Below are 14,231 nucleotides of genomic sequence, written 5' to 3' on the forward strand. Positions count from 1 at the left end.
CCTAAGTAAATCAAGATACCACATTATTAGAATCCATGGCCAATACAACGGAAGAAATGACAGAGAAGGGGTTTAGGATGTACAAGAATAAAATGTTCTGTGAATTAAAAAGTGATATAAGGGAGCAAATACCAGCAGCAAAAATAATTTTGACAAAGAGCTACATAAACAAATACAGGAAGCAAAAGATTACATCAATAGGAAGATAGAGGTTCTTAAAAGAATTCAAAAAGACACCCTTGCAATGAAAGAAAGAATAAACCAAATTAAATGTTCAATTGAAAGCATTACCAACAGATTAGACCACATGGAAAACAGAACTTCAAATAATGAAGACAAAATATGTAATCTTGAAAAGAATGTAGATCACACAGTGAAAATGGTAAGAAACCATGAGCAGAATATTCAAGAAATATGGAATAGCATAAAAATACCAGATTTAAGAGTTATTGGGATAGAGAAAGGCATAGAGTTCCAAGTGAAAGGAATGAGCAATCTATTCAATGAAATAATATCAGAAAATTTTCCAAACATGAAGAATGAATTGGAAAACCAAATTCAGGAGTACTACATGATAACAAATGTAAGAAATCACAACAGATCCACACCAAGTTATATTATAATAGAAATGCCTAACATACAGAATAAGGAGAGAATATTAAAAGCCATGAGAGAAAGAAATCAGATTACATATAGGGGGAAACCAATAAGATTATGTGCAAATTTTTCAACCTATACTCTGAAAGCTAGAAGATCTGGAACAACATGTATCAAGCTCTGAAAGAAAATGGATGCCAACCAAGAATCTTATATCTAGCAAAATCAAGCTTTAGATTTGATAAAGAAGTAAAAACTTTCCATGATAAACAAAACTTTAAAGAATTTACAACTCAAAAGCCTGTACTACAGAACATACTTGGCAAAATAGTCAATGAAGAGGAATTGAAAATCAAGAATGAAAATCAACAAAGGGAGGCATTACATTAAAGGAAAAACTAATCAAGGAGAAACCAAGTCAAGATAAGTATAAAAATGGCCTAAACTCACCAACTAAAATACTAGACTGGCAGATTAGATTTAAAAAAAAAGACCCCAAAATATGCTGCTTCCAAGAGACTCATCTCATAGGAAAAGATATCCACAGACTGAAGGTGAAGGATTAGGAAAAATCATACCACTCACATGGACTACGGAAGCAAGCAAGGGTTTCTATCTTCATATCAAGTAAAGTAGACTTCAAGCTGAAGTTAATCAAAAGGTTCAAAGAAAGATTATTTTATACAGCTTAAGGGAAACACTCATCAACGAGGTATAACAATAATAAATTTATATTCCCCAAATAATAGAGCATCAACATTCATCAAAAAACTCTTCTCAAGTTCAAGAGTCAAATAGGCCACAACATAATAATTATGGGTGACTTTAACACGCATTTTTTGCCACTGGTAGCTATTCCAAACAAAAGCTGAACAGAGAAACTATAGAACTCAATAATACAACCAATAACTTAGACTTAGCTGACATATATAGAATATTTCATTCTCCAGTGAACGAATATACTTTCTTCTCAGCACCACCTGGATTCCTCTCTAAAATAAAATAGACCATATATTATGCCACAAAGCAAATTTTAGCAGATATAAAACAGTAGAGATACTACCTTGCATTATATCAGATTATAATGGAATTAAATTAGTAATCAATAATAAAATAAAATAAAAACACTACTCCAACACATGGAAGCTAAATAATATGCTACTGAATAAACAATGGATTGCAAAAGACATCAAGGAGGAGATTAAAAAATTCTTAGAGGTGAAAGAGAACACAATTACAATGTATCAAAATCTCTGGATCACTATGAAGGCAGTACGAAGAGGAAAGTTCAACTTAACATTACAACTCAGAGACATAGAAAAAAAAAGAACAAATCAACACCAAAAACAGTAGAAGACAGGAAATAATTAAAATAAGAGCTGAAATCAATGAAATTGAAACAAAATAAATAATTGAAAAAATTGACAAAACTAAAAGCTAGTACATTGAAAAAATAAATAAAATTTACAAACTCTTAGCCATGCTAATAAAAAGAAGGCGAGAGAAAATTCAAATTACTAACACACAGGATGAAAAATAAAATATCACAACAGACACTACAGAAATACAGAAAATAATTAGAAATTATTTTGAAAACTCTATTCCAAAAAAATAGAAAATATCGAAGGCATTGGCAAATTTCTAGAGTCATACGATTTGCCCAAATTGAATCAGGATGATATACACAATTAAAACAGATCAATTTCAATTAATGGAATAGAAGACACCATCAGAAGCCTACCAACCAAGAAAAGCCTAGGACCAGATGGATATAGAGCCAAGTTCTACAAGACCTTTAAGGAGGAAATAATACCAATACTTGTCAATTTATTTCAGGAAATAGAAAGAGGGAGCACTTCCAAACACATTCTTTGAGGCCAATATCATCCTGATTCCAAAACTAGGCAAAGACACATCAAAGGAAGAAAACTTCAGACCAATATCTCTAATGAACATAGATGAAAAAACTTTCAATGAAATTCTGGCAAATTGAATACAAAAGCATATCAAAAAGGTATTGTACCACAATCAGGTGGAATTCATCTTAGAGAAGCAAGTTTCATTGGACATATGCAAATCAGTAAATGTAATTCATCACATTATTAGACTTAAGCATAAGAACCATATGATCATCTCAATAGACAAAGAAAAAGCATTTGACAAAATACAGCACCCTTTTATGTTCAAAACACTAGAAAAACTAGGGATAACAGGAACATATCTCAAAATCGTAAAGTCTATCTATGCTAAGCCCTAGGCCAACGTCATTCTAACTGGAGAAAAATTGAAAGCATTCCCTCTAAAAACTGGAATAAGACAGGGATGCCCTCTTTCACCAGTTCTATTTAACATAGTTCTTGAAACCCTGGCCAGAACAATTTGACAGATGAAAGAAATTAAAGGGATACAGATAGGAAAAGAACTCAAATTAGCAGTATTTGCCAATGATATGTTTCTATACCTAAAAGACCTAGAAATCTCTACCAGAAAATTTCTCGAACTAGTAAATGAATTCAGCAAAGTAGCAGGATACAAAAATCAACACCCACAAGCCAAAGGCATTTCTGTATATCAACGACAAATCCTCTGTATGGGAAATTGGAAAAACTACTCCATTTACAATAGCCTCAAAAAAAAAAAAAAACTTGGGAATTAACCTAACAAAAGAGGTGAAAAACCTCTCCAATGAAAACTACAGAACACTAAAGAAAGAAATTAAAGAAGACCTTAGAAGATGGAAAGATCTCCCTTGTTTTTAGACTGGCAGAATTAATACTGTCAAAATGACCATATTACCAAAAGCATTATACAGATTTAATACAATTCTAATCAAAATCCCAATGGCATTCCTCATGAAAATAGAAAGAGCAGTCATTAAACTCATCTGGAAAAATAAGAGACCCAGAAAAACTAAAGCAACCTTTAGCAAGAAGAATAAAGCAGGTGGCATCATTATATCAGACCATAATACTATAGAGCAATAGTAACAAAAACAGCATGGTATTGGCACCAAAACACACTGGTAGGCCAATGGTACCGAATAAAGGACACAGAGATTAACCTATAAAATTACAATTATCTTATATTAGACAAAGGTGCCAAAAACATGCATTGGAGAAAAGATAGCCTCTTCAACAAATGGTGCTGGGAAAACTGGAAATCCATATGCAACAAAGTGAAATTAACCCCCTATCTCTCATCATGCACAAAACTCAACTCAAAATGGATCAAGGACCTAGGAATTCAACCAGAAGAGACCCTGCTTTTAATACAAGAAAATGTAGGCCCAAATCTCCATCTTATTGGATTAGGCCCCTACTTCCTTAATAAGACTCCCATAGTGCAAGATTAAAATCAAGAATAAATAAATGGAATGGATTCGAACTAAAAAGCTTTCTCAGAAAAAAAAAAAAAAAAAAACAATAATGTGGTGAATAGAGAGCATACATTTTGGGAGCAAATTTTTACCACTTGCACATCAGAAAGACCACTAATTTCTACGGTATATAAAGCACTCAAAAAGCTAAACACCAGAAAAACCCAAATAACCCAAACAATAAATGGGTCAAGGAAATGAACAAATACTTCTCAGAAGAGGATATATAATCAATCCATAAATTTATGAAAAAAAGTTTTCAACATCTCTAGCAATTAGAGAACTGCAAATCAAAAGTACTCTAAGATTTCATCTCACTCCAGTCAGAATGGCAGCTATTAAGAATACAAACAACAATAAGTATTGGCTAGGATGTGGGGGAAAAGGCACACTCATATGTTGTTGGTGGGACTGAAAAAATGGTGCAGCCAAGTTTATATTTTATTTGACAGCAGTTTGGAGATTCCTTGGAAAACTTGGAATGGAACCACCTTTTGACCTAGCTATTTCACTTTTTGGTGTATATCCAAAGGACTTAAAAACAGCATACTATAGGGACGCAGCCACATCAATATTTATTGCAGCACAATGCACAATAGCTAAATTGTGGAAACATCCTAGATGCCCTTCAGTAGATGAACGGATAAAGAAAACATGGTATATATACAAAATGAAATATTACTCAACAATAAAAAGAATAAAATCATGAAATTCGCAGGTAAATGGATGGAGTTGGAGAATATATTGCTAAGTGAAGTTAGGCAATCCCCCCAAACCAAATGCCGAATGTTTTCTGTGATATAAGGAGCTGATGCATAGTGGGGTGGAGAGAGGGAGCATGAGAGGATTAGCTGAACTCTAGATAGGGCAAAGGGGTGCGAGGAGAAGAGAGGGGAAAGACAGTAATGAGATGGACATCAATACCCTAAGTACAAGTATGAAGACATGAATGGTGTGAATATACTTTGTATACAACGAAAGATATACAAAATTGTGCTCTAAAAAGAATTCTCAAGAACATTTTAACATATAAAATATTGTCATTGTGCTAGTCTAGATTCACTTATTTCCAGGAAACCAATAAATAGATGTAACTGTCAAAAAAATGGCAAAATTATGAGATTGCTATTGGCAAAACCAAAGTCATGTGGAGTGCTGAACAAAAATTCATGAAACAAAGGCAGGCTTTATTTTCCCTAGAGTATGTATAATTTCAAAATCACATGAACAGTAATAGAATTTATATAGCCATTAGCAAGACAATAGATAGTATTATTTGTATAGTTCATTTTAATTCCGAGTTCTGGCACATCAACTGTAATTGATATGAAGCTAATATTAAACCAGCAGAGAAAATGAGTTTATTCTGAAAATATATGCTAATGTGTAACAGTTGTATGTTTCAGAGACTTGAATTCGCTTCCTTGAGATTATATTAATATGTATACTTAAGTATTATAATGCAGTAGAACATGCCATGTTTATTTAAGCATCCAGTAGTTGTTTGCATCAAGTATGACAGAATGTATATCTGATCTAGGTTAAAGAAGCCACATCTCTGAATAGGCTCAGCCTATTACTTGAGTGACAAGGAGATAAGGTTGAGCCTTTCCAAAGTCTGAATCATCATTCATATAATAATATAAACTTGCATACAATGTGTCATAAAAATTAGATGTGAAAATGTATATAAATGGGGGAAAGATTTTAGGCAGAATTAATTTCATATCTTCCTCTCAATTTATGTAATCTCTTCCCCTCTTTCTCTCCCTCTTCTTTTGTTTTAAATGGGTAAAGCTTTTGAATCTATTATCAATGCCTGTTGCATTTCTTCACATAGTGTCTAGTTTTTCACTTTTTAGATATTCTATGACTCTCCCTTGTCAAATTTTGAAACCCTTAAATCCTTAGCCTTTTGAATTAAGAACCACAAGGCTTCAAGTGATGTTTGGTTTAATTTTGTTTTGGAAATTATCTTTTCCCTTTTTACATTTCCTTAGCATTCTATGTTTATTAACAGATAAAATAGATGTATTCTCACATACAGATGGAGTATTCGTTATCAAAACAGTTTGGAAACAGATGTGCTTGGTATTTTTAATTTATTTTATTTTGGAATATTTTCATTTATATAATGCAATTGCTTGGGGATGGGTCTCCACTCTCAATATGAAATTAATTTGTGTTTATAGACCTTGTATGGGCAAACTTACTATGAATTCATACAATATTTTAGATACTCTTGTATATGAATCCAAGTTGCGTGATGTGAAATTTTCCACTTGTGTTCTGTTGGCACTCAAAAGTTTCAGATTTTTGGATTAGGCGTGTGCAAGCTCTATTTCTTATGTTATTAAGTATATTACTTTTCTCTACCAACTGAACTATATCCCCAGCCCAGTACTTTATTTTTAAAGTGTTTCTTCTATAACATTTTTTTGGGGAATTTGTTTTGATGCCACATTAAACATTTAATTTATTTAAATGCCCAGCGAAAACTGATTATGCATATTTTGAAATTTGCTTCACATATTCAAATTAATTTTAAGCAACATTCGTAGGTGAATTATTAGTCCTAAATCCAAATGAGAATATTGTTTCCTTTCTGTTCCATAGTAAAAACAATTCTAATGCCAGGGAATAAATTTCTGATAATTACCTCTTCTGAATGAGTTTCTCTTATTGCCTCAGCCTTTGCTGCTGCGTCACGTCACAGGCCTGCTGTGCTCAGATAGCTCTGGTGCAGGTGGGTGGACAGCTCTGTGTTCTAGGTATTAAAATATAGCACCAAAGAGAATTCTCTTTCTTCTGCCACTGCTTCTGCTTCTGCTAGCATAAATGTGTGTTGAATCTAAGGGAAAAACACTTTCCTATGGTATTGTCAACACAGTCTGTGGATGCGCCTTCCTTGGCCCTGTTGCTGTTATCACTGAGTTGTTCCAATATGCTTTTTTGACCTTAGAAATTAGTCTCTATTCTTATTTCTTGGGCCTATCACATTTTTTCCACCTCTGATACCAAGTTCCTTTTATTTTTGAACTTGTGTGTGGAATCCCTCATGGTTTCCCTGATGTAGCGAGGAATCCGTTATTTCCATAAGTGAAAAGTACAATTTTGTAAAATCAATTATATGCATGGAAGGGAGAGGATGCTGCAGAAAAGTTTCTCATTTGCTATTGATATTTTCCCTCAGTGCCCCTCTGAGTCCCCTTAGTTTACACTGAGACCTGTGACATCAGGAACCCCCCCACCCCTTTCTGTGTTTCATTTGCTTCCTTCTTCCTTTAATCCACTATAGTCTGCTCAGATGTTTTACATTTCTCCTGTCCCCTAGGGTGCCTTTCTGCCTGTCAGGTCTGTTCTGACTCAGTTCTCCAACAAGAGGTTGTAACTGATTTTCCCATCAAATGGGATGAGGAAAAACACTTCAGGTTGTTCAGATCTGTCAGTGGGGGCTCAGGGAATGTGGTGAGAGTGATGGGAACTGCCCAACTCGAATCAATATGCAAACACAAACCAAATATCTATATTGTTCATTCCAACAGCCACTGTGAAGGTTCATGTTGCTCTATTTTGTTAATGGTGCAGGATTTTTTATGTGTTTTTCAATATCAACAAAGACCATCATTTATTTTTCCTACCTTGACATCAAGTCCTTGGATGGTGTTAAAACAACCTTGATCCAGGAAGTGAGTAAGAGAGTTAGCAACTCTATACTGATATATGGCATTTCAGTGAGAGTCTCCAAAGAAGGGATACTACACTTTTAGCCCTATTTAACAAGTCAGCTTTTTAGGCGATAATACTTAATCTTGAAATACAAGTTGTAAAAGAGGAAGATAAATAACACAAAAACCATACATATTTTAAATGTAATAATAATCTCAACTAAGTACAATATATCTACTGTGAAATCCATCACAAATGCTAGAACATTTTTATTTGAAAGAAATAAAATGTTTATAGTATATCATAATGTCAAAATTAACTACCACCCAAATGACTCAAAGTTACTCTTTTGGGGATGTCTCATAACCAATTCTAAATTTACTCAGCAAAAAATATAAAATTAGTAGGTTTTGAAGCAAAAGAATTAGCTTTGAAAATTACTTGTAGAAGCCATTGCTGATGAGTCCTTGAAGTCAATGAAAGAGGGTTCTCAGTTCTCATGGATTTTTCTTTTCTTTTTTTCTTTTTCTTTTTCTTTCTTTCTTTTTTTGTTTTTGGAACTGGGGAATGAACTCAGGGGCACTTGACTACTGAGCCACATCTCCAGCCCTGTTTTTTTGTATTTTATTTAGAGACAGGGTCTCACTGAGTTGCTTAGTGCATTGCCACTGCTGAGGTTGGCTTTGAACTTGCGATCCTCCTATCTCAGCCTCCCAAGCTGCTGGGGTTATAAGTATGCACCACTGTGCCCGGCTTCTCATGTATTTTCCTTCCTTTCTTATTTGTTTCCCTCCTTCTCCTAAATAGCCTACTCTATTCAGTTTCTGGGATATAGTTCAGCGGCAAAAGCATTATAAAGCATCCTACTGACTTTCATGTTACAGCTAAAAAACTGAATATATTTTTCAAATTTAATTATTAAGATTTAATTTGCTACTTAATGACTACTTAATGACTCGGTAGAAACAGCCCACAGAATAGATTCAGTCTCTGTGTCATCTTCTGGCAATTGGACCTCCTCTGTGCACCATGACGAGACTGCCAAGGTTCCCACAGCTTAATTGTGTGGGGAATGCTGCAGGACCTTCACTACATTGTACAGTAACAGCAAGGTACCTGAATGAAATGTTTTATCCATTAAAGATATTACTAATATAAACTTTCTATTTTACTATTGTGCCATTTTCTATCTGTTCTGTAACCCCTCAAAAGTTCACTAAGCTATATGATATTGACATTTGTGAACAAATATTTAGTGTTCTCTCTTTCTACACATTGCCTTTCAGATAAAGAAATAACATTTTACTTGCATTTACCATAACAACTATCATTCATTTGAATTTTAGAAGACTGTTGTTTATTTTGAGACACTCATTATTGTTTGAAAATATGTAAGTGGCATACTAAGTAAATCAATATCCAATCTTTTAATTTTATAATTAAAATACATTCAAGCTATGCTTCTGAGTTTTCCTAATGCCCTAAACACTAAATTGGAGTGCATTCTGAAATCATACATTAAAGAAAAAAAAATCTTTGAATTAGTAACTTAAAGTTTAGCTTTATACACCAAGGAGTTTTACTCATTAGCAGGTAATTTAAATTCTTTCTTCTTCCCACCCCTTTTTACCACAGGGAATGCTAAATTTGTTTTTCAAACTCTTCTTCTGAAATGGGAGGTGGCAAAAACAGTACAAAAAGTCAGAATTTTAGGACACAGAGTCATTCAGCAGACATGATTCCTCTATGAGAACTCTTCTTCTCTTTCTTCTGTGTCAGGATGAGCAGGTGGCAAGGCAGAGCATCATATAAGACAGACCCACCTAGAACCTCCTGTAATACCATGGGTATATGTTAATTTGCTCATTCAACCAGAGCAATGTATCACAGACTTGGTCAAAAAAACATAAATATGTTCTCTTACTATTCTGGAGGCTCAGGACCCAAGATCAAGGTGTCTGAAGAGTTGATTACCTCTGAAGTCTATCTCCCTGGCTTGTAGATGGCTGTCTTCTCCCTGTATTTTCAAAAACCTTTCTTATGTGAAAGTCTGTTTCTTAATACCCTCTTTATCTAAGGATAGTAGTCACATTGGATAGGAACATACAATCCCCGCATTGTAACTTAATTTCCCCTTTTTGCCTGTATCCAAATTCAGTCATAATCTGAAGAGGAAAAGGATAAGGACTTTAGTATATATATATATATATATATATATATATATATATATATATATATATATATATATATATATGTGTGTGTGTGTGTGTGTGTGTGTGTGTGTGTGTGTGTGTGTGTGTGTGTGTTGGGTACAATTAATCCCATAACAGCCAATCAATTTTCTTCTCACTACAAAGTCAACCTAAATCAATTACCCTAATTACCCTATGACTGACTTGCTGAATTGGTGAGGCTACAAGTCCCCTAGTGCTTCTGTTTACTTAGATAATGGGGAGACTAGGAGTTCTGTTAGAAACTGGGGTTATTATGACAAAAACTTTAAACATAAAAAAAAGTTCATCTAGTTTTGTGGATGGGATCCTGAATTTAAAGAACCTTATAGCTCTGAGATCCTATAATCTTCCCTTTCTAAATAAAGGTAGGGTACAGAAATGGCATGAGTTCAGCCTGGATAGGGTATGACATAGATGATACAGAAACATGAAGATTAAATTTGCCTTGTGAAGTATTCATAGGCTTTACTATCAAGCACAAAAATATATGATGGTGTGCTTTTTTCGAGCTTTTGCTAAGCTAGATATCTGAAGAATGCTCAAAGATGTTTTACTGATCTATAAATACTATGAGTTTTGCTGATGGAATAGCATATTTTGCACAACTAAACTTCTTGCACACAAATATGTAATTTACAATCACTCCATTTTGCTTTCTTTTCCCTCGTCCTGGTTGATTTTCCCACCCAATATATAGCTGCCTGGGTTTTTGTGATCTAATTTATGTATGTTGGCTGTGGATATTAAGTTGCTGAGATGAGCATTATCCCAAACTTTAAATTTAGAAGTCAAAAAATAAACCATGATAAAATTCTAAAAATATTTTAACTAGAGTAGTTAAGGCTTCTATTTTTGTGCATACATTCAACTATTTCCCTGAGAAAATCTCTGAGGTGGGGAAGTTGCCTTTGGCATCAGCACAAGTTAGCATGCTTTTGTGATCAGCCAGGGCTGCCATCACCAATGTGCAATTACAGGGTCAGTAATTTCCTATTGGTGTTTCACTATTTTTCACCTAGACTTTATCTTAAGACAGCCCTAAAATTGCAATGACAGCATGAGCAATGATAATCATTTCTCCCTAGTATCCTGGGGCTAGGTGAAGATGTGGCAATCAAATCCTTGCCACTTCAAAAGTAGTGTTCTTCCACCTTCATGCAAAACATACCTATCATCTAGTCCTGTGAAATCCCACCTCCTCATCCTCTCCCCTGCTAGAAAATTGGATTTCTCTGGGTCTTTTCCACCTGGATTTTTAATCAACTCATGTTGTATTTATAGTGATTCACGGCATCAATTTAAATGATCATTTGCTGTGTAGCTTCAGTGCCCATTACAATCTTGACTTGAAGCCCTTCATCACTACTCAACCTGTATAACTCACTGCCAGTCCACATGCTGAAAATTGTCCTGACCTAAAACTGATCTTTCATAATGTGACCCTTCCCATTCACATGTTAGTAGGTCCACTTGCATGGTTTACTATGTATAATTCCCACCTTTTAGGGTGATTCTACATGTAGCTTCCTCTTCAGCAAGAATTTCCACCTGAAGATTCAACCTTCCCCCAATTCCAAAGCTTCAATTCCACCATCTCCCTTTTCTGTTCTTAAAGCCAACCCACACCACTGGAGAAATGTTTTTGTAAATGTCTTTCTGACAGGTTTCTTTCTTCTTTACTGACTGAGAAGTTTTTCCAGACCTCTACAACTTTCCACAGAGTTTACCTCCCATTCCTGTGCAACTTTCTGCTTCTCAGAGAGAAAATAACTTTGTTTTAGGTTTCATGAAGAAATAGAAATCACTGGGTGAGAATCATTCAAAATTCTTACCTTCTGCCTAAAGCTTATTGACATCTCTTGGCCACAGCCTGAGTGGCGAGGGAATAAGTAACTGTTGCAAGTGGGCCAGCTAGAAATAAAAGCCAGAGAAGTAATATTAAGAACTCAACACAAAAGGCAAGAAATATATTTGCAAGGTGGGGGCATTGATGGCTGGGAAGAGACCTGATAGGTCAGATCCTAACAAAGACAAAAGCCCACAGATGCTTTATTTGTAGCATAACACATTAAAGTGATTCAGTTAGGAGCTTTTTCAGGAAAACAGGATGAAAATGAGGAAAACAGGTTGTTTAGGGCTTGGCAGGTTACACCCATCTCTGTGCTGCTCCATTTGAACTTAGGGCTGTGAGCTAAGGCAGGGCACCAGCATGATCTGATTTTCCTTGAACTGGGGAATTTCACCCAGGATTTCCCAGAAAAGCAACCTCCCTGTCTTTGAGTGCTCAGACAAACCTATAATTCATACATGGCTCCAACATACATCTACCCTGTGCCTTCCTTGGAGCCTCTGTTATGTTTTGTTCTGCCAATCAGTGACCAACCCTGTGTATGTGATGGATCCTCATCTTAGTATTTCACCAGGAATATTTTCCATCATTATCACTTCCTTCTTCCACTACTTACCATCTGACCTTTTCTCCTAGTATTTTTCCTTACTCTTAAGATGTACCAAACTCTTCCTTATTTTCAAAACAAAGCCATTTGACTACATTTCCCTCTATAATTACTTTATTCCTCCCTCACCCATGCACACATTATTTTAATAGATCAACTGATACATTTTCCCCTTCTAAAAACTCACCATGGTAACCTATCTATCTATTGCCTCCTCATCTCCTGTTTCTATATCATCAGTGTGTAAATACCAATTAAAAAGTGCATTATCAGTCAAGTGCAATGGTGCATGCCTGTAATCCTAGTCGCTCAGGAGGCTGAGGCAGGAGGACAGAGAATTCAAAGCCAGCCTCAGCAAAAGCAAGGTGCTAAGAAATTCAGCGAGATTCTGTCTCTAAATCAAATACAAAATAGGGCTTGGGATTTGGTTCAGTGGTCAAGTGCCACTGAGTTCAATCCCTGGTACCCACCCCCCCAAAAAAAAGTTCATTAATAAATATACATTTTCACTGGCCACTGTGAGGCATTCTGGGTGCTAAATGTCTTGATTCTAACACATTTTACATGCCTGGTAATCTCACCTCAGTGTTTTTCCTATTTCCAGTTTCAACTCTTTCTTCCTCTTCTATGTGTTGCAATATAGTAATCTGTTTCGACTTTGAATTTCTAAGGTACTTCATATGCTTAAAATTATCTTTTCCACCCTCATGTCCTGCTATTACGTGATTACTGGTAATTCCCAAATCTTAATAGTCTGCTCTATTTCATCTACTATTGAGTATTAAAATATTACCTTTTCCTCTAACATTTCCAATTAAAAATCTGTGTTGGGTATGTCATAGAAGCATTTAAAACTCAGAATGTTCATCAAGAGTTTCTTTATCTCCCACAACGTTCTCATATTTTTTATGTAAGCTTGAGTTTATAAAAATGAGGAACGGAACCACCATTCGACCTAGGTATCCTACTCCTCCATATATAGCCAAAGGATTTAAAAATCAACATACTACAGTGACATAGACACATCAATGTTCATAGAGCTCACTTCACAATAGCTAAGATATGGATCCAAACTAGCTGCCCTTCAACAGAAGAATGAATTAAAAAATGTAATATATACATCCAATGGAATATTATTCAGCCATAAAAAGAATGATTTTATGACCTTTGTCAGTAAATGGATGGATCTGGAGACTATCATGCTGGGTGAAATAAGCCAGTCCCCAAAAGACAAAAGTGGAATGTTTACTCTGATATGTGGAAGCTAACCCACAATAACTGGGGGAAGGTGAAGAATAGAAATCAAGTAAATTTGACAAAGGGAAATGAAAGGAATAAAGGGGTTATAGGAAAAGGAAAGACAGTGGAATGAATCTGACCTAATTTCTCTATATACAGATAAGAATACACCTCAATGGATCCTAAAATTATGTACATTCACAAGAATGGGTCAGACATATCTTGTGTTTATATAATCATATCAAAATGGATTCTACTGTAATGTATAACTAAACAGAATCAATAAAAACTCATAGAAAAAAATAAAATATTATGAAGGATGTATCAAGCAAAGAGTTTAAAATTACAGCTGGTGGAGTAAGGAAACCTAGGTTCAAATTCCTTATCACAGGTGAGCTACTTAATCATTCTAAGTCTTAGTTTCTGGGTGTACAATAGGCAAAATAGTTTAGTCAATTCTGAGCATTAGTCACATGCAGTAATAAAGGAAATGTACCTAGTACATAGCTCAGTACACAGTTTGCTGCCAAGAAAAAAATTTACTACCTAATAGAATAAGAACAAATACTAATAATAGTAAAGATATTTCCACCAGTCTTCAAGACCAGAAATCTGGGATTCAAATTAGATGTTGTCTTCTATTGACGGGTCATGTCCCAT

Source organism: Callospermophilus lateralis, unplaced genomic scaffold (assembly GCF_048772815.1).
Source record: "Callospermophilus lateralis isolate mCalLat2 unplaced genomic scaffold, mCalLat2.hap1 Scaffold_89, whole genome shotgun sequence".
NCBI classification, from domain to species: domain Eukaryota; kingdom Metazoa; phylum Chordata; class Mammalia; order Rodentia; family Sciuridae; genus Callospermophilus; species Callospermophilus lateralis.